The 18,586-nt window shown below is 45.8% G+C and overlaps 1 long non-coding RNA gene across 1 annotated transcript; it reads left to right on the forward strand.

Annotated features, from left to right (window-relative positions):
• The first annotated feature begins 857 nt into the window (after positions 1–857).
• On the forward strand, positions 858–18,305 carry LOC127036138 (uncharacterized). The gene is made up of 3 exons (XR_007770018.1): positions 858–899; positions 17,224–17,402; positions 17,777–18,305. It is a non-coding gene; the product is annotated as an uncharacterized LOC127036138 (long non-coding RNA).
• Positions 18,306–18,586: the final 281 nt, after the last annotated feature.

Raw genomic sequence — 18,586 nt, forward strand, 5'->3', positions numbered from 1 at the left:
CATTGGATGTTGAGAGAAAAGGCAGGCTGTCCCGCGGAGCTGTCCTTAGGTGGCTCTGTTCCTAAGCAAGATATATTTTTAAAAAATCTCTTTGGTCCCCAATTATATTTCTAAAATATTGTCCAGATCTGATTGTGGTGGCATTTATGTGCTGACTTTTATATGGTGTAATAAATACCAAATACTAACTAGCATATAATTATACATCAGTCGCTCAGTTACAGGATGGAGTCAGCTCCTTATGCAAAGTACAGGTTTGCGTGTTAAATGTACTACTGCCCTCCCCTGGATAGAGTGTGTAAGTCCAGCACCAGCATTTCTCAGTTTGTCCTGCCCTCTAGCGGATGGAGGCCAGGACAACTGATAGAATTCCTGGTGCTCCTGACTTTTCATAAAGACCCTACTTTGCTGGAGTAGTGCAGGCCGGACAGGGTGAGCTCTGTTTGCATATGCTGCATTTCCGCAGATAGGCCGCACTTCAGCAAAGTAGTTGAACATGGACTGAAGTCCCATCGGCTTCAAGCTAAGCATGTGCTTGCCACAGTGGGGACACACTTGGCAGCCTCATATGGTGCAGATAAAGAAATGAATCTGTTTCCGTGGGGAATTCATTCTGTGCAAAATGATTGTTTTCCATTGAAATTTCGATGTGTTCATAAACAGGTGTTTTGGTGATATGTTCCTGAATGATAACCAATGGGCGCAGAGAAACCCTTTTTCTATACCATGTTTTGCGTTATCAGATCTGGGGATTATTCTCCTTTGTCTTACTCATTTGCAGGGTTCTAACAGAATCTGCATGGTCTGGTGGCTGAAGGGACCTCAGGAGGTATCTAGTCCATCTATCTGGGGTCTATCACTGGCCTGGGGTCTATCACTGACTTGCTGTGCAGCTTTAGGTAAGTTCTCTCCCCTGATTCATAGCCTGCACTTTGTCTGCCTGTGAGCTCTCTGGGACGGGACACTCTCACACGGTGTTTGTTCAGTGCCCTGCACAATGGGACCCCCATTGGGAACTGGAGGTGCCAACATGATACAGATAAATAATAAATATCCCAGAGCAGCAAGCCCCTAATTGCAGTTGCTCTGCTAACATCTGAGCTGTGTCTATAGTAAAGTGAACACAAACTAAAACTAGCAAGATTAGCCATTCATACTGGACAAGGCCTTTGTGGACTTGCAAACACAGACAATGTAAGCACGTCTGGGGCAGAAGAGATAGTGTAAAGCCAACTTCTGAGGCAGTCCTGCAGCTCTGTGTCTTGTTGGTCATTAACGGCTCCATACTTACCACTCCACATACATGTGGGAACCCTGGTATCTTCCTGTTCTTCCAAATGGGCCTCATGCACAAAGCCAGCACTTCGAGGGGAGAGATTCCTGCGTAAAGGGAAGCCTGCTAGAAACAGGAAAGCCCCTGAAAACTTCTTGACATGTGAATTGTTGATGCTGCAAGAAACTTTCATTTCTACTTTCCCAGCTTGTCACACAGACCCCAGCCCGCTGCAGATGCCCTGTCCATCTCAGACTTACAGACCAATTCAAATAGCACCTAGATTCCTCGCGCCAGAGGCTCAGCACCTTAGTCTGGATGGATTGCACTCTACTCCCTAAGCCGCTCTATGGGACTATTCAACTTGAGGGAGGGGACCAGACTCCAGCCCTAAAAGAATAATATCCTGGAAATAGTATTTCTGTTTTTTAAATCATCCCCCTCAAAATGCTTGTCCTTCCCAGGTCTGTCTGACTCTGCTAGCCAGGGACACAGAGTGTTATATATCTGTCTCCTCTCCCCAATGCATTCTGACAGAGAATCATTTGATGGCCAGTGCACCAAATCCCATTGGTTTGTTATTTGTAATCGCCATGAGCTCTCTGCTTTATAATTCTCATGCAGGAAAGATTTTCCAAATGTTTGACTCCAGCAAATCAGAGCTGATTGAATCGTCATGGGGGCGGGTAAGCGGGAGTAATTACCTCTGCACTAACTCCAAAGTGATTTACTACCCTAATACTGCTGCAAGAAACCACAACTGCTACATTTTACATTGCCCGTGAACCACCACTTATTCATTGACAGACCTTATTATCCTTAAAACGGGGTCTGCCAGCTCCCCTCTGCTTCCTAATGGAATGGCAGGGGATGTTTGGGGCTTAACGTTTTAACCAGGCCTAATGGAAGTAAACATTTGTTAAACTTTAATTTGCCAGCAAACAAAACCAAAACCTGAATGCAAAGAATCCCAAACAAACACGTCCTTTCCTTCGGAGCTGGCTGTAAATAAAGTTGTCTCTAACTGCCATGTTCCACACACCACACACAGCTCTTTAATAAAATTGGCTTAGATTTGTTGATAAGCCTGAAGCAAAGTCAATGTGAAGTGTCAATCCTGCCATGTGAGAGAACCTTCAGGGGTCAAGCTGTTTCCTATATATGATCATTGTATCAAAGATATGTCAGCAGTGTGTTAACTGTTTTCTTATGAATCACTCTAGAGATCAGACATGAAACATAGATAAAAACAAAACAAAAAGGATGAAGTTTCGTTGGTGCTTTTTAGCCATGGATCGTATTAACCTCTTGGGCCCTTATAATCTTAAACCCCAACCTACATCCAAGCAAGACCACAATGGCAACAGCAAGCGGATTTAACAGGGGACCATTCAGACGAGATAAGCAGGGGTGGCCATAGACATTAAATCCTATTGAGTCCCGTGTGTGTGACTGCATGCGCCAGCCTATTCTTTGCGGGATGAGCATCTAATGGTTGTACAGTCCCCACTAAGTGAAGCTGAAAGAGGAGAAATCAAAAGAAGTGGGTTTAATTAAGTATCAACTAAGATTTATGCAACTTTCTCTCCCCATCATAAATATTAATAAGGGAAGTGCAGCAAGCACTGCTGAGCCATGAAGAGATGTTAAGTCCAGGCTATTTGAGCTGGACTACGGGTGACACAGAGCCTCTTTGATTTGGAAGATTCCTTGGGTTTAAAAGTTAAATAACACAAGGAGGGGTTTAGTGGGGAGGACCCATTAGTGAGTCCAGGATTTAAACGCCACTATTCATGCCATATATTTCACGATTGCCATCCTGATTAGCAGAATGTGTTCCTAAGGAGTTGCCTCCACCTCCCTCTCCAAAAGCTGGGAGTGTGTTGTCAGGAGGATTTGCATTGCATTGGCTTCTAGTTGAAGGGGTGTGAGGGCCTTTAACATATAGACTGCAGGATTCCCAGGCAGAGGCCTGACCCTCCTTCTGCGAAGGGCCAAGGAGGCAAGTGGCCCCAAGGAGAAGAAGCCTAAAAGTGACTGCTGAGTGAACAGCATGTGGCTTTTACTCACCCCTGTGCCGCAGGAAGCATGAGGACTGAGCCGTGAGTGGGTCACAGGCAGTGCCTGGTCTGTGCATGGGGTGACAATTCCATCTGCATGTCAGCGAAGGCCCCTTGCTTTCCAGGAGAACGAGTCCTTAGGAAGACCACTCCCATGTTCGCACTTTTAACAGGCCAGGCTGGGTTCACTAGAAGAGCAGAGTAGTTGTCTCAGGTGGTTATTAGAAGTACCACAGAAAAACTAGGCGAGGACTTGCAAAGACTCCTAAATCTCTAGCCATCCCTTAAATAAAAGTTTATGCTGGCTGATAAATTTTAATGCCACTTGTCAGGGCTTGATAACTGCCATCATTTACCAGACGAGAACAAACCCTCTGTGTTGAAATGAGCAGGTAGGCCTGTGTGCTGCAGGCCAGTACTGTGTGTTATTCTCAGAGACTGTGCACTTGGTTAGTTCATGGCTGCTGAATCCACCCCTTGGATCCTGAATCCTGATCTGCAGTCTCAGCTTTCATTTAAAAAAACTTTCCAACCCTTCTGGCTGCAAACGAAATCTTCTCAATGGAGCCGAATGCAATCAGACACAGTGATGTCTTCCTGAATCTGCAAACAGCCTCAGAAACTAGCCCTGAGAGAGCAGCAAACTGTCCCCTTACCTCACTGAGGTGTTTGCTCTGAAACGTAATGACAACATAACTGCAGACATTATTAACTATTTCACCGCTGATTCATTTTAGCTCGGTTGACATGTGTGTCCCTCATTTCCCAAACTGCCTCCAAAACATTGCCAGGTGTGGAAAGCCCTTAACCCGCCCATCCTTTTTCCCCAGGCACTAGCTCCCCTATACAGGTAGTGTGACACAGGGCTGGCACTGCAGGACAAATCTGCCAGCCATTGAAGAATGAAAAACACAGCTGTGAAGGCAGGGAATAGCTTTTCATGCAACGTTTGTGTCGTGGGGCTCTGATCCTTGACTATGGCCACTCAGAGCCACTGGAATGAAGCACTGGAGTGGGTTCCCTAGGGAGAGAGGTTTTTAAGGCCTGGCCTGACAAAGCCCTGGCTGGGATGATTTAGTTGGGGATTGGTCCTGTTTTGAGGAGTGGGTTGGACTAGATACCTCCTGAGGTCCCTTCCCACCCTCATATTCTATGATTCTATTAATAATAATAATAATAATAATAATAATAATATATAGGAACAGCAGCAAATAAACAGTTTACTCTCAATAGTGATTTATTTTCATATTTTATTAAATAAAAAACTCAATTTTTTAATGTCTCTGCTGCTGCCTCAGAGTCTCCACTCTGCTACTGTGGGGAGCTGCCGAGTCCAGGGGCGGCACTGCAGGACAGGGGCCAGACTTGCTGCTGAGCACATGGGATCTGGGTGTGACATGTTTCTCTCCCTGGAACCTGTATGTGGTCTCTCCTCCATACGCCCTCTCCCCTCATGCACACAGTCTGCCGCCTAGGCTGGGCACAGACTGTTCTGTTTTATTTGGCTCGAAGAATCAGAAGAGCACGTGATCCTCTGCTAGCACTCCTCACCAGGTGCAGAAGTAATCCCAGTGCTCTTTTCGGGGCTCACACAGTGTCTGTGCTGGTAGTACCCGTGGGAAAGCTCAGTCTGTGCTCTTCTTTCAGCAGTTCTGTGAGGAGGACAGAGGCTTTCACAGGAGAAATGAGCCATTTCGAGATGTATGTGTGTACAGTAGCTATACCCACACAGTGCCTACTGGTGCATATGACCAGCTCTGCACTCTATAGGCAGATGCATGGAGACTGTCCAGTCCTGTATGCACTGTACCAGGGTACATTTGGTGACCTCCGCGCGCTCTGTCTGTACAAACACACAGAAGTCAGTGTTCAAATGGATGGGCAGAGATGTTCCTTCCTCTAGTGGCTGGCAGAATTCATCTCCTGCTCTGGATATTGCAAAAGGCTCCAATGTACATTAATGCCAAAGTAATGCAAAATTTTACTTTAAAATCCAGCTGCTAATTATTCTGGCTTTAAGACTGTATGAATTCAATTCACCTCCACCTCCAACATCTATTTTACTTGTTCTAAAGCTAGAAAAAAGATCAAGCCATTCAAAGCAAGATGCTTGCACTGAAACTGAGAAATTGACTTGTGAAATTCTCTATCCCCTGTCAGCCAAGTATCTCAGAACACTTTACAAACAAGGCCTGATACAGCCCTAGGGGGTGGGGGTCAGTGCATAATATTGGCTCCATGTGGAAAGTGTGCCACATACAGGGAAAGTGACTTGCCCATTTCCCACAATGAGTCAATAGCAGAACTGGCAGCTGAACCAAGCAGTAGAGGTGAGTATGAAATGGTTTCTCATTCCGTGAACATTTTCAAGAGTTCAAAATTTTTCTCATTCCACATTGGGATGAAACAGAGAGAGAGAGAGATCCGGAGCCCAGAATAGCCAAGAGCCCTATGGTTAGGGCATTCACCCGGATATAGGACACCAGGCTTAAGTCCCTGCATCTCCCCATCCACGGTAAGTGGCTATTCTGGGCTCAGGGCCTCTCTCAGCTTCAAGGTGGATCTCTCTCTGACCACCAATTCCACCCTGACCCAAGAAACCTTCCCAAGGAAAGTTTCATTGAAATTAAGCCTTTCCTATGAAATGTTTTGGTTTAAGCAAACCAACATGTTCCACCAGAAAACCAGTTAGTCCCCAAATTCCCAGCCAGGTCTCCCCTCACAGACTTGACTGCCAGACCTGTGCCATAACTCAGTAAGTCACAGCATCACCCGTTTCCCTCCCCTGAATGCCAGAGGCTGGGGGAAACTGTGTGGTGGGCAAGCAGGTCCAGCTGTAATAATCTGCAATGGCACTAACAACAGCAGGTAAACACCACTGAGCAAGTGGCCTTTAAGTTTTGTCTATGTTTCCCAACCCAGCAACAGGTTTATCTCAGTGACTGCTGGGCCTCTCCCCTGTACGCTAGGAGCAGCTGGGTACGCTAGGAACTGGCTCTGGAATTTGGAGCATGGGAAATGATTGGATTTAGATTGTGGGGCATCAGTAACATAGCCGGAAAATGTCATGCCAGCAGGAAATATAGGAGGGAAGGATCTGCTCACTTTACATAATTCCTCAGCTCGCCTTGCAAGCCACCTTGCAGCATGGCTGCACACTGAGATTTCATGTAATTTTGTTTTAGTGGAGAATTTAATGTTAAGTTTAAATATGTAATTATCTTTAATTGAAATTACCTCCATGCTTTTCATTAACAAGACACAAAGCGTGAGAAATATAACATAGAGAGATGTAAGATTGGAGCTAAATGGCAGACCTAACCCAGGAGCCATGTTTACCAGGGCTCCGCCCTGCACCTATTTGTGCCATGTGAAGTCAGGTGAACTCCTGCATGACGCTTTCAGAAAGTCTCACTGACAGATTTATAAGGCTGCCCACTGTCCAGGGGCCCTCAGCAAAGGAAGCCATTACAACCTGCCTGCTTCCTGCCATGGGAACTCCTGATTGGACACGTAGGTTTTGCACTGTGCCTGCCACCAAGCCTGCATCCAGGAAGCCAGACTGGCAGGGGGCTCTGGTATCCGGAACTCATGTCTGTTCCTATTTTTATCTGCATTGTATCCTTTCCCTTTAAAAAATGACACTGTTCTGTGGAGTGAAAGATGCAGAAACTAACCCCTTCTCGGCTTTTCCTTTTGCTCTCTTAGAGGAGAAAGCACAAATATAGAAATGGTTGCTCACTCCAAAGGGAAATAGCTGCAATTGTTATTCAGAATGAACCTATTTGTCACTGCACTGAAAAGCCTAAGCAATGCTAACAGACATTGGTCTCCAATATTTCTGTTGTTCCAAATGTGACTGCATCCCCAAGTGAAGGGGTTCCCTGCACAATTGTAGCTGTCCTCTCTTTGAAAGAGAAAACATTAGAAGCACTAGTAGATTCATAGGTTCTGGTCACAAGGGGGTAGCATTGGTACAGCTCTGCAATGCTGTCAGCTAATGTCACTGCTTTGGTACACAATGGCTTTAAAATAATTGAGGTCTAACCCCTTTCAAGAGAACATATATTGGTTTCTTTTTTAAAGTAGCCAAGGAACAATGCATTTCCATAAGTGAACGTAAAATTGCATTTAGAAGCAACCACAGCCCCTCTGTCACGTTGTATGGAAAAAATCATCTGTTTCTAGATTTAGTGCTTTTCAGACCCTAAGGTCAGTGATTCAAGTGGACATTAAACTAATACACCAAGACAACATTGTTATAATGCTCTGGTGACTCTTCTGAAAATCTATTGGTCTTATAACATTCTTCATACTTCATCTAGATCCTTTCTTTAGCTTTGTTGCTCATGGTGAACTCCAAGGTTTTCCATGGTAACTATTTTTTTATCTATTCAAATTTTACTTTTTCCATGACATCCTCAGAATCTCCTTTTTGTTCTTTTAACCAAACAGCATCACCTGCTCCTTCAAAATGACACCACCAGGTGAGATGGAACATACAGGATCTGAAACCACAAAGTCCTTGTCACAAAGGTCCCCCCAGGACTGGCTATTGTGAGTTAGGAGCTTTGGTCTCTGTGAAGAAAAGGCTTGTCAGAGTCAGATCTCAGCAGCCAACACTAGCCACAGACCTTGGTTGAGGCTGTGAAAAGCTTTCTATGTTTTTGATGCAATTTTTCCTAATGTTTCACCCAACAACCCATAAATTTAACAAGAACAAGCCTATAAAGGGTTTGTTTGAGGAGAAACGAGCAGATTGCTACAGGCTGTAACTCTAGAGTCTTTAAAGCCTTTAAAGAAGCTGATGACAAACAGCACAACAAGTAATATTCATATACAAGCCCATTCCTCGGGACTCTGAGCACATCCAGTAAACACATGAACTAGGGGGCTGGTGTCCCTTTTCAAGGCAGGGATTAAGGGAACACCAGGAGCCTAGGCAGATGGTGATCTCCAAATCAGACCTTGGTCCTGAACATTTTATCACCACACCCACAAAGCAGTTTCTTGCAGTGGGTTTAGAAAATGGCAATGCTCACTTGTCATTAATGCTGCCTGACGCTCACAGTGTTCCACTGCTGGTAGGGGCCAGGTTAGCAGTAACTACGCTAATTACAGCAGTGTTTAAAAATTAGTGTCACTTTTATGTAGCAATCAGAATAGTATAAAAATGATGTAAATGCTGCTCAGCATTTTGGATGTTTTAAAGAAGCGTGCAGGGCACAGTTAGTGCTGGTGCAATCCAAAGGGGTGATTTTATCTCTGATAATCTGCTAAACTCACCATTTTTTCTAAATAATTATTTTTAAAAAGTGAGAAGAAAGACTGTTCCTGATGGTGAATGATTGTGTAACTGCTATACTCATAGCACAAGCACTTCCCTTCCATTGCTGCATATACTCAATTCACTGGTACCACCAATTCAGGTTTCCGGGTCTTTTGTTTTACAGTTTCTATGGATTTATACTAATTGTTCTTCAGACATTGTAGTCATAGTCAGTGAAACAATCAGCAAATGCTTAAGTCCTACACTGACAGGGCAATCAATTAAATATCAATTAATCAGTTAATCAGCATAGAGGATGCACACAACAATGCCAGGCGTTGCTGGTTTCCAGCCCCGAATGTCTGCAGCCTGGCTTTGTGTCTGTAACTTGCAGTGTATTTTATTTTTTGCCAAGGAGGTTTCAGACAATGTGAGGAGTGGAGCTAGGCTGATACTGCAAATATTGTTCCACCCCCGTTCATTAGGATAGTTAAATAAACCCCTTCACTTGTGTTTGCACCTCCTTTCACATTTACTTCCTCTCCACATTCTAGCAGTGAGATTTACTAATGGGAATACTCGTGAGAGGCACATTTTAAGCTCAAATGCTTGACTATTCCCTGAACTGCATAACTAATCAGCAGTGAAAAGATGATACTCACATACACAATTAGAGATCCAGGCTGTTGTTTGCTAGTTACATAAATTATCAGGAAACACAAACACACCAAGTGTTCTGTGTAACTAACCACCCCAGCAGTGAAGTCTGAGTCTTTGCAACAAGCTTCCTTGGCTTCCAGGCTAAGGATTATTCAGGGCTGAAATTCACAAATAGCTGGGAACAATGTATGTTGCAACGTGCTTGTAGATAGAAAGAGACTAAATGCATCAGGCAAATTGTTTGTCACAAATTCTTCTTTCAGCTGCAGGCAGCAGAATGAGCTCTTGATACCAAAATCTTGGCATTAACCTGGGCCCCAGCCCTGAATCCAACTAGGCACTTTCCCCTGCCAGGATGGCTCTTCACAAAGCAGAGAGGGCGGGAAGTCTCTGCTAGTACAGATGAATGAGAAATATGATCACTTTTTGCAGTGTTCGCGAGCAGTTACTGCCAAGCTTGACTCTAAAGACTATGGGCCGGACCCTCAGCGGGTGCACCAAAACCATGCAGCAGCATTCAGCTCTATGAAGCTACGCTGAGTTCCATCAGCCACTGGTCTGGCCTGATTTTGTCAGCTCTCAACATAATTAACACTTAGCTGTAATGGCAGCAGCTAATGGAGCTGTACCCTGTGTCAGACCCAGCAAGGCATGTGGGTGTCTTTCTGACACCTGTGCAACACACTGGGGTTTTTGCAGTGCAGGCTGGAAAGGCTTTAATGTGTCCGTCTAGCCAGCCGCCCTGTGTGGTGTGACATCCAAGAGAGCATTGCCCCACAGGAGGCTGGTGCTGCTCCGTGTAGGGAGACCAGATATCCCAATTTTATAGGGACAGTCCCAATATTTGGGGCTTTTTCTTAAATAGGCACCTATTACCTCCCACCCCCTTCCCGATTTTTCACACTTGCTATATGGTCACCCTAGCTCCGTGCATGTGCCCTGCAGGCACTCTGCCCTACTGAGGCAGGAGGCAATAGCCACCCAGATTACCCAGAATGCTCTGGTACAAACAGGGCTGGACAGCCGGGTAGGTGCAGATGTGCAAACAGGGGTTGGGAGGTCCAAAAAGTTGCTGAGTGGACACCAAGTAACCCAGGAAACTCACAACCAGGGATGGCACCAAATCCCAGCGCACAGGGTGGCCCTGTTCAGTGGCAGGGTGGGAGTGTGATCTCCATTGCTGGCATGCTCAATAGGAGGAGCCCACCACATGGATTAAACTGTGAGCTGAGCACCAGGGTAGCCCCAGAGCTCCTGTAAATCTCCACCCTAAGCCGAGTATGTGCTTGAAATGCTGAGCCGCTGCAGAAACAGGGGAGAGTGCTTTGAGCATGCCAGCCCAGTGCTCCTCTCCCTTCCGTACAGAGCACAGACCCTGACAGCCAGTGGAGTCATTCACCCAATGGCAAAGCTCCCACTGATATCACTAAGGCAGTATCTGGCCCAGGGGCCTTTGCACCAGTTGTCTCCCCAGACATTTCTCCACTGCTGATGTTCTGTGGTATTACTGCCTCTTTCCTGTGGGGTTTCTCTGAACCATTTTATCTCTGTATCTCTTCGTACCACTTCATTTCCCTTTCCTGCTCCGTTCCTTCCTTCTCTTTCTGACAGCTCTTCACTTCTTTCCCTCCTGTTATTCCCAACCATTTTTCCATGATGAGTTAAGGCCGGGTGGCATTTGAGACCTTTTCACTCCTTATATGTTCTGCCTATGCTTTAACCTGATTTGGGTGGACCAACAATGTAAGTCATGTACCTCCCCAGATCCTGAGACCTTTAGAATGCCACAACTTCTTTCCATAGACCTCCGTAACTGGATAACTGGCTCTTTTAATCTTGGTATTAAATTGTAATAGAATTATCCCTCTAATCCTTTGGAGCAAGAGCAGAACTCAGCTACCAATATAACATTTTTTAAAAACCCAACAATAATCATAGATTTTTAAAGTATTTATTTTTGTGCTGCTTGCAGATGAAATACATGCACTCTTCGATTTCAGAGGAGTAATGCCATGTAGGGCACTCTGTGGCTGCAGAGTGATTGAGTCATTTTTAATCTGCTGTATGTGTAGAGGTGCAGAGTTTCCCAACAGAGCTTTCTCCATGCCAACTCTCTATTAACGGGGTTAGTGGCTTATCAGGAAGAGGCAGGAATTACCTTCCTACCTGCTGGTTTTTTTCGGATCTGCTTAGAACTCCTGGCCACTGCAAAGCAGGAGGGGCTCATGGACAGTAGCAGAGTCTGTCTTCTCTTCAGCAGGGACCAGCTGCCCCTCACAATACCTTCTTCCAAATAATTTAGCTTCTAAAGCTATTTGAAATGAGTTATTCTTATTGCTGCTCTTAGACGCTTGCACATCTAGGCCCCTGCTAGCTGCTGGCCATGGGCCAATGGGCACAGGCTGGTGAGTCAGCTAGACCTCTCGCATCGTTCTCTCATGGAGAGAGGAGCTTACCCAATTGCTTGCATGGAGAGTTTCCTGACTTTGGACCCCTCTCTGCACCAACCCAGGGCATGGCTTAGCCCTTAGTCCATGAATTAACTACTCTGTGCCTAGATACTATGGTGATAGGCACAATGGATTGGATTAGACAGATAGATAGATAGACAGATAGATCATAGGATTAGTAAAGCATGGGTCAGGGTTGCCCCAATGGAAAGACATCCTGAGTGGGGCACATGGGGGAAGGTTGCTGGTGATACAGTGGCTTGGTACATTAGTCATTCTACTCTAGAGATCTGAGCTCAACAGTCCAACTTCCATTACTAAAAGACATACGTTTGCTGGCTGCTTCTGAGTCCGCACCACAAATGCACCACACAAGAATGCAGCATAGTTGTCTGTTGTGTGCATCAGGTTAAGTTGCATTCTTATAGCAAGAGAGGCTCAGGACTGGATGGTGCTGCCAGGCAAGAGAGTCAGAGATGTTAAGACCAGAAAGGTCAGTTTGTCTGACCTGCATAACACAGGCCATAGATTTTACCAATGATTCCTGCATCAAGCCCATAATATCTGGTTGAGCTAGCCAGCGTTTCTCAAATGTCACCTGGGCTGTGACTGTGCGGGGGGGGGGGGGGGGGGGAGCAGTAGCCCCGCCCACTCCCTGGTGCTCCTGGGGGCACAGCCTTGGTGTGGGTTGCTGGGGCTGCCAGCAGGGGTTGGGCCCTGCCCCCCTCTGGAGTCACCTGGGGCACATGCTGGAGGATCAGGCAGCCGGAGAGTTCCCCACCTTCCCAGGGGCAGTGGGGCTCAGGCTTCGGGCTCCATCCCTGGGGTGGCAGGCTGTGGCTGCAGGGCTTTGGGCTCTGTCCCTAGCCACGGGGCTTCGGGATCTGGCCCCCCACTGCCTCCCCAGCTACCCACCCACTCACCCCTGACCCCTGCTACCTCCCTCAATCAGGGCTTAATTTGTCCCTCAATTTGCCGGGGCTAAGTCTGCTATGAAAAGTGATATTTGTATGTTTGTTAATATCAGTTTTCACTGCAGACTTTCTAGCTAGCAATAAATGAGGCACAATGATTTGGACACATCTATGTGCATAGTTATTTGTTTTTCCTAAAGCTAATTTAGTGGTTTTAGGAAAAAGTGTGAGAGTAGCCAGTAGCAAGAGTTGGTGGCCACACTCTGAGGCCACCAAATAATTTGTCCTGAGAACCCCTGAACTAGACGGTATCTTTTAGCGATGTCCAATCCTGATTTAGAGAATTTAAGTGATGCAGAATCCATAACAGATTAATAGATTTTAAGGCCACAAGGAGCTACTGGAATCATCTAGTCTGACCTCCCATATGACATAGGCTAGGAAACTGCCCTGAAAGAATTCCTGTTAATTGAACTAGAGCAGATGCTGTAGGAAAACATCCACTTTTGATTTAAAAATTGCCAGTGATGGAGAATCCCCCACAACCCTTGGTAAGTTGTTAAAATATTTAATTACTCTGACTGTTAAAAATGTGCATCTTATTTCTAGTCTGAATTGGTCTAGCTTCAGTTTCCAGCTGTTGGAGCTTGTTATGCCTTTGTCTGCTAGTTTTCAGAGCTCTTTGCGGTCAGAAATCATCTCTCCCTATAGGTGCTTCTGACTGTAATCAAGTTACCGCTAACATTCTCTTGGTGAATTCAGCAGATTGAACTTCTTTAGTTTTTCATGATACCCCAGGTTCTCCAGACCTCAAATCATTCTTCCTATTTTCTGACTCCTTTCTAATTTGTCAATCTCTCTTTTAAAGTTCGGAAGCCAGACATGGACACAGGAGTCCACGACTGGATTCGCTGAGTGCTCATAACTAGAGCTGGGTGACATTTTTTGGCAAAAAGTCTTTTTCACAGAAAAATGCAGATTTGGATAGACTGAAACATGTCATAAATTTGTGTCAATTTTGTTGAACTGTTTCAGTCAAAGAAGAAAATTTGGAAATGTTGAAAAGGTTCATTTGGACATTTCAGTTTTTTGGGCTAGATTCAGACTTCGGCACCATTCACAAACCTAGGATCAGGATGTGGTGGTAATGCCAGTATCCCTCTTCTGCCAATAGGCCAGTGGTTCAGAACCTTTCCTGGGTTGTGGGGGACCCAGCTCTGATTCCCTGCTCTGGAACAGGGACTTACCCTCAGCTCTCCCATATCCAAGCACCAGGAACTAGGCTATTTGTGGTGCTTTGCTCTCCAGCCCTCGAAGCTGCTCCACTTTATACAAACATTGAACTGTTCCCTGGGCCAGACAGTGAGAAAGACTCTATAGCCTGGGGACTAGGCATTCCCCTGGGCTAAGGGGAGGGAGGGGAACCTGGATCCCAGTTCCTGCCTCCTCCTCCTCCCTTTTGGGAAGGGTGCTACGTCCCCTTGTGAATCCAAGCCTTCATTGTCTTTGCTTTTATTTCAAAAGTGGCTACAGATGCCTGAAGTCAACACAGTTTTTTTTTTTTTTTACCTACAGAAACACATGTCCCAAGGTCTGTATATGAGCACATCAGTCAGGGGGTGTTTTTGCAATGTTAACAAGTTGGTTAGAAACCAAACATGCAGGACCTCCAGTTCTTGTTTGCTGTGTGCCTGGAATACGACGTGAGGGACAGAGCAGGAACCGAGTAGGTTAGGGACGTGCTAGCATCTTGTCACAAAGCATTTGCTGACCTTTCTGTAAATATTTCTTAGAAAAGGCTAAATGCCTTGGTCAGTTCAGAGGGTGCTGTGCTGTGATCAGCACTTCGCCTGGGGGCCCGGACACAGCACCCGCTGACAAATAGCAATTGACCTGACTAAATTCAGGCACATGCAGTCGCACTGGGAAGCAGGAACCCAGCAGCAGGCTACAAACGTCAAATGCCATTGTCTCTCTCCCTGTTGGGGTTTTCCAGTGGCTTATTTCTACTGGCTATAACTTCATGTAATGCACAGATGATGTTTTAGTGAAACTAACGTAATTTAGCCCTTAATAAAGTGAACGCTGCAGAGCAAAAAACATTTCTGAAACACTACTTTCCAGTGGGCAGCTTTGGCAGGATTTTCTAATCCTAAATTAAAGAGGATTTATCCACTCACACTGGCAATGGAAGAGCTGAAGTGAAAAGAGAAATTTAATGAAAGTCGATATCATCCAACTTAAAAACATTAGACCAGCACAGACAGAAGGGGGGTTGTAAGGTGAAGTTTGTTTCACCCTCTCCCACCATCTAATGGCAGAGTCTCAGGGCAGCAGGTGGAAGGAAGTAGTAAAGGAAGGGCTGGGTTAGACATTTGGTCAGTTAGGCAATGGGATAACTGTAATATCATGAAATTACATGGGAAACAAATGACTCGAGAAACACTCCCTAGACCTGCTCTGCACAGAACTGCGCTCAGAGAACTAAAGGTACCGTTTTACCACCACATCATTGAACTAGAGCAGCTTTGTGGGTGGCCCCTTCGATTGACTTAAATCTGGCTCCCAAGGTTCAGCTCGGGCCTATACATTTCCAGGCTAATCAGTTAGAAGCAGTTTTAAACCAATATAAGATAATCCACACACAGAATTTACCCCATCTTAACTAAACTGATGTCAACTTGTCTTATGAAATCTGTTGGTGTAGACAAGCTGTTGGTCTTGAGGACCCTCTGCTTCACTACTGCCTGTCTCTGGAGACAGAACGGCTGAGAAAAGACGCCGTTTGTAGCCAGTGTGCAGCATGCCTCCCTTTCCATGCCAGCTCAGCTGTGCTGGGGATGCACAGTATCTGGCCTATCCAAATGTTCTTCGGTGCTATTTCCTGTTCCTGAGCTGACCTGCGGGCTGGCTCAGTCTCTCCAGGGCTTCTCACTGGTGACATTCACCGCCTCTACAATTACTGGCTGCTAATGTTCTTACTGATTCTTTCCAATAAAATAATAGTAAAAATGGAATTTGCTGAAGGTGACGATGAGGATCAAGCCTCAGAGGTGCCCAGAACCCCAGAGGAAATGCTTAGGAGGCTGGAGTGACTGCAAGAATCCTGTATCTGTCTCCGATTCCACAGATGCTTGCAATCAATTTTATGCATATGAATTGCCACTGCGTGTGTAAAGATCCTCACGTGTGGAAGTGTTGCAGGATCAGTGTCTTAGGCCCCAATAATCACGTGCTTCACTTTAAACACATTGGAAGTCCCACAGAGACTATACTTGTGCTACAGGTTAAGCCAGGGCCTGTAGACTGTAACCCCTTGGAGACAAGACCTGTCTCTGTCTAAGTGTTTGTGCCATGTCCAGCAGAACAGGACCCAGGGCTGGACAAGGCCTCTGCCTGCTGCTGTAGTAGCAATAATGGTAACAGCCCAGTCTGGTCCTCCAGGCTAGGGAAAGTGACGGCTACCCTGGGCGTTCAGGTGGGCGGGCGGGCTGGTTGGCGAGTGCTCTGCATGCAGCTGGGAGAATTGGGTGGTAAATATCAACATCTTTTGAAATCAATTAACTCAAAGGAAGAGAACACAACAATAGCTGGACAAGACATTTATCCCCACTTATTATATGCCTTGACAATGTTTACATCCAGTGCAGCTGCTCGTCCCGCACACGCTGACAGCCAGGGAGCTGAGAACCCAGCGCTGTGTATCGGGTAAAACGGGAACCACGGACAACCACTGTACGAGATGGAGTGCGAGATAATTCTCCCAGAATTTACAGAGTGGCACCCACGATGCTTTCCTAGTGATACACCCTCGGAACAGCACTGTCATCCATGGGGACACATTATTAGTTTTGTTATTATTTATTAGTATTGAGTGAGAATAAATAACAACAATAATAGGACTCTGCTTTTTCACATAATGAAACAAGCCTTAAATGAAACTCATTTAAACTGATTGCAACTGGGAACCCTCTTGCAATCTAAACCAGAGAATCCTACATGCTGCTGGATGCCTGATGTGGGAATTCGTTCCAGTTGCAGCAGGCAGGCTGCATTCTACCTCCCTGTTGACTGGATTCCTGGCTAGACCTCCTCTCCTCATGTTGCTCCAGTCACTGGTAGCTCCACAGACAACTGCAGTTAATAATAGAGAGCACCATGTTTCCTTTAGTGGGATGCAGCCTACGTCACTGGGAAGATGTCTGGTGAATGGAATCCCATTTCATTTAGGGGCCAGCAATCAAATCCACTTCCAAGCTTTCTTGGTTTTGTTGTGCAGCACATGGTATGTTTTATCCAGAATCCTTTGGTCTACATCCCATGCAGCAAGCTCCAGGTGATAACTCTGTTATGGAATGGGTCTCTCTTCTATGGCATTCTGAGAGGTTTCCATGGCTATGTACCCAATGCTGCTGCATGCTTGGAAGAAGTCCTTTATCCACTTTGCATCGGGTAAAAGCCTTTGTGCAGGGTAGCTAGGTAGCACTATTCAGTAGTTCTAAGTCTAGAACTACCATTCAGAAGGCGCACACATTGTAAGCTGCAGGGGCTTTCTTTGTATTCCTTAGATGCTGCTGATTGATTTCTCTCCTTCTAGTACTACCCCACTGGTGGAGAGATGAGCATCTGGTTCACAGACTTCCTGGGCAGCGGTGAGAGTTCACATAGCAATTCCCAACACAGGCCATTCGCCCACCGCTGCCCAGCCCAACTCTCAAAGAGGCCGTCCGTCCTCTTGCACCTCGTTAGAAGGAAGGCTGATGGGGTGACAACATGGTAGGAAATGACAATGGGAATGGATTGGGAATATCTGTAAATTACATATTGCTGAAATAGCAGTCAGGACTGCTGCGCTCTTCCTACAGAAAGGGAGCATGCAGCCTCCACCAGCATGTTACTCTGAAACTGGCCCAAGGATGGATCCCACCCCATCTCCCTAGAACAGCCTCGTGGAGATTCCCCAGCCACTGGGCATTTTGGGATCCAGATCCCTGAGCCCCTCCCTGAGGTGCGGGGGTCCATGGGGCACAGGTCACACCATCCACTTAGTGTGGAGAGAGAGTTCTGCTTCATTGTAATTTTTAAGAAAGGTTGGGAAGAGAAGGAAGCAATTTCCTGATTGCCACTCTTTTAAATTCACATGTTCACAGATCTTCCCGTTGAAATCCCAAGCAGATGGTGAAGCTCAGTCCAGCTTCGCCAGGAAGGATGCTCCCGAAAGCCTCCCTACAGAGAGTGTATTTCAAAGGACAGTTTGCCAGTGCTTCTTCCCCTCATCTGGAGACCTCTGAGCACCTACAGACTTCATCATTCTTCACAGTCACCTGCCGCCATGCTGCCCCAGCTCCCACTGGAGCTTTGGTTTCTCTTTTAAAGGTACGGCCAATTCACATCTGCAAAATGCAAAGGTGGAAGCAGTTCATAACTGTGGGTTTGAGAACCAGAACAAAAGACAGAGGGAAATTCCCTTGTGACCTTGATGTAAGTTTCAAAACTAGAACAATCCCCTCCCTTTTAAATGTCAGCAGGGCCATAAATTCTCATGGAAGTAACTTCAAGTCAAGTCAAAATCCTTCTCTCACAGGAGCAAAGAAAGTAACAGAGCAAAGAACCATGTTCCCCCTGCACACCTTTTCATGCTCCTGCACTAACGAATCCCTTTCACTAATTGTGTTGCAAAAGCCATACTCTGAATATTTAATAGAATTATTGCTAGTTATCAGCACAACTAGGTGATAAATTGTAAGTGATCCCCAGATAATAAAAGGCAAAGCCATTAGAAGGTCTCAGTTTGATTTTCTACCCTGATCGTCATGTCAAAATAACAGTGAATTAAAAAAACAACAAAAAAACAAAAAATACAGCCCCGAAAACCAAACCAGGAAATATTTGCTGAGTTTTACACCTTGAAAGAAGATAAGAAAAGAAACAAAAAGAAAAGCCTCTGCACCTTGCTCTTC

This window comes from Gopherus flavomarginatus, chromosome 17, assembly GCF_025201925.1.
Source record: "Gopherus flavomarginatus isolate rGopFla2 chromosome 17, rGopFla2.mat.asm, whole genome shotgun sequence".
Classification (NCBI taxonomy): domain Eukaryota; kingdom Metazoa; phylum Chordata; order Testudines; family Testudinidae; genus Gopherus; species Gopherus flavomarginatus.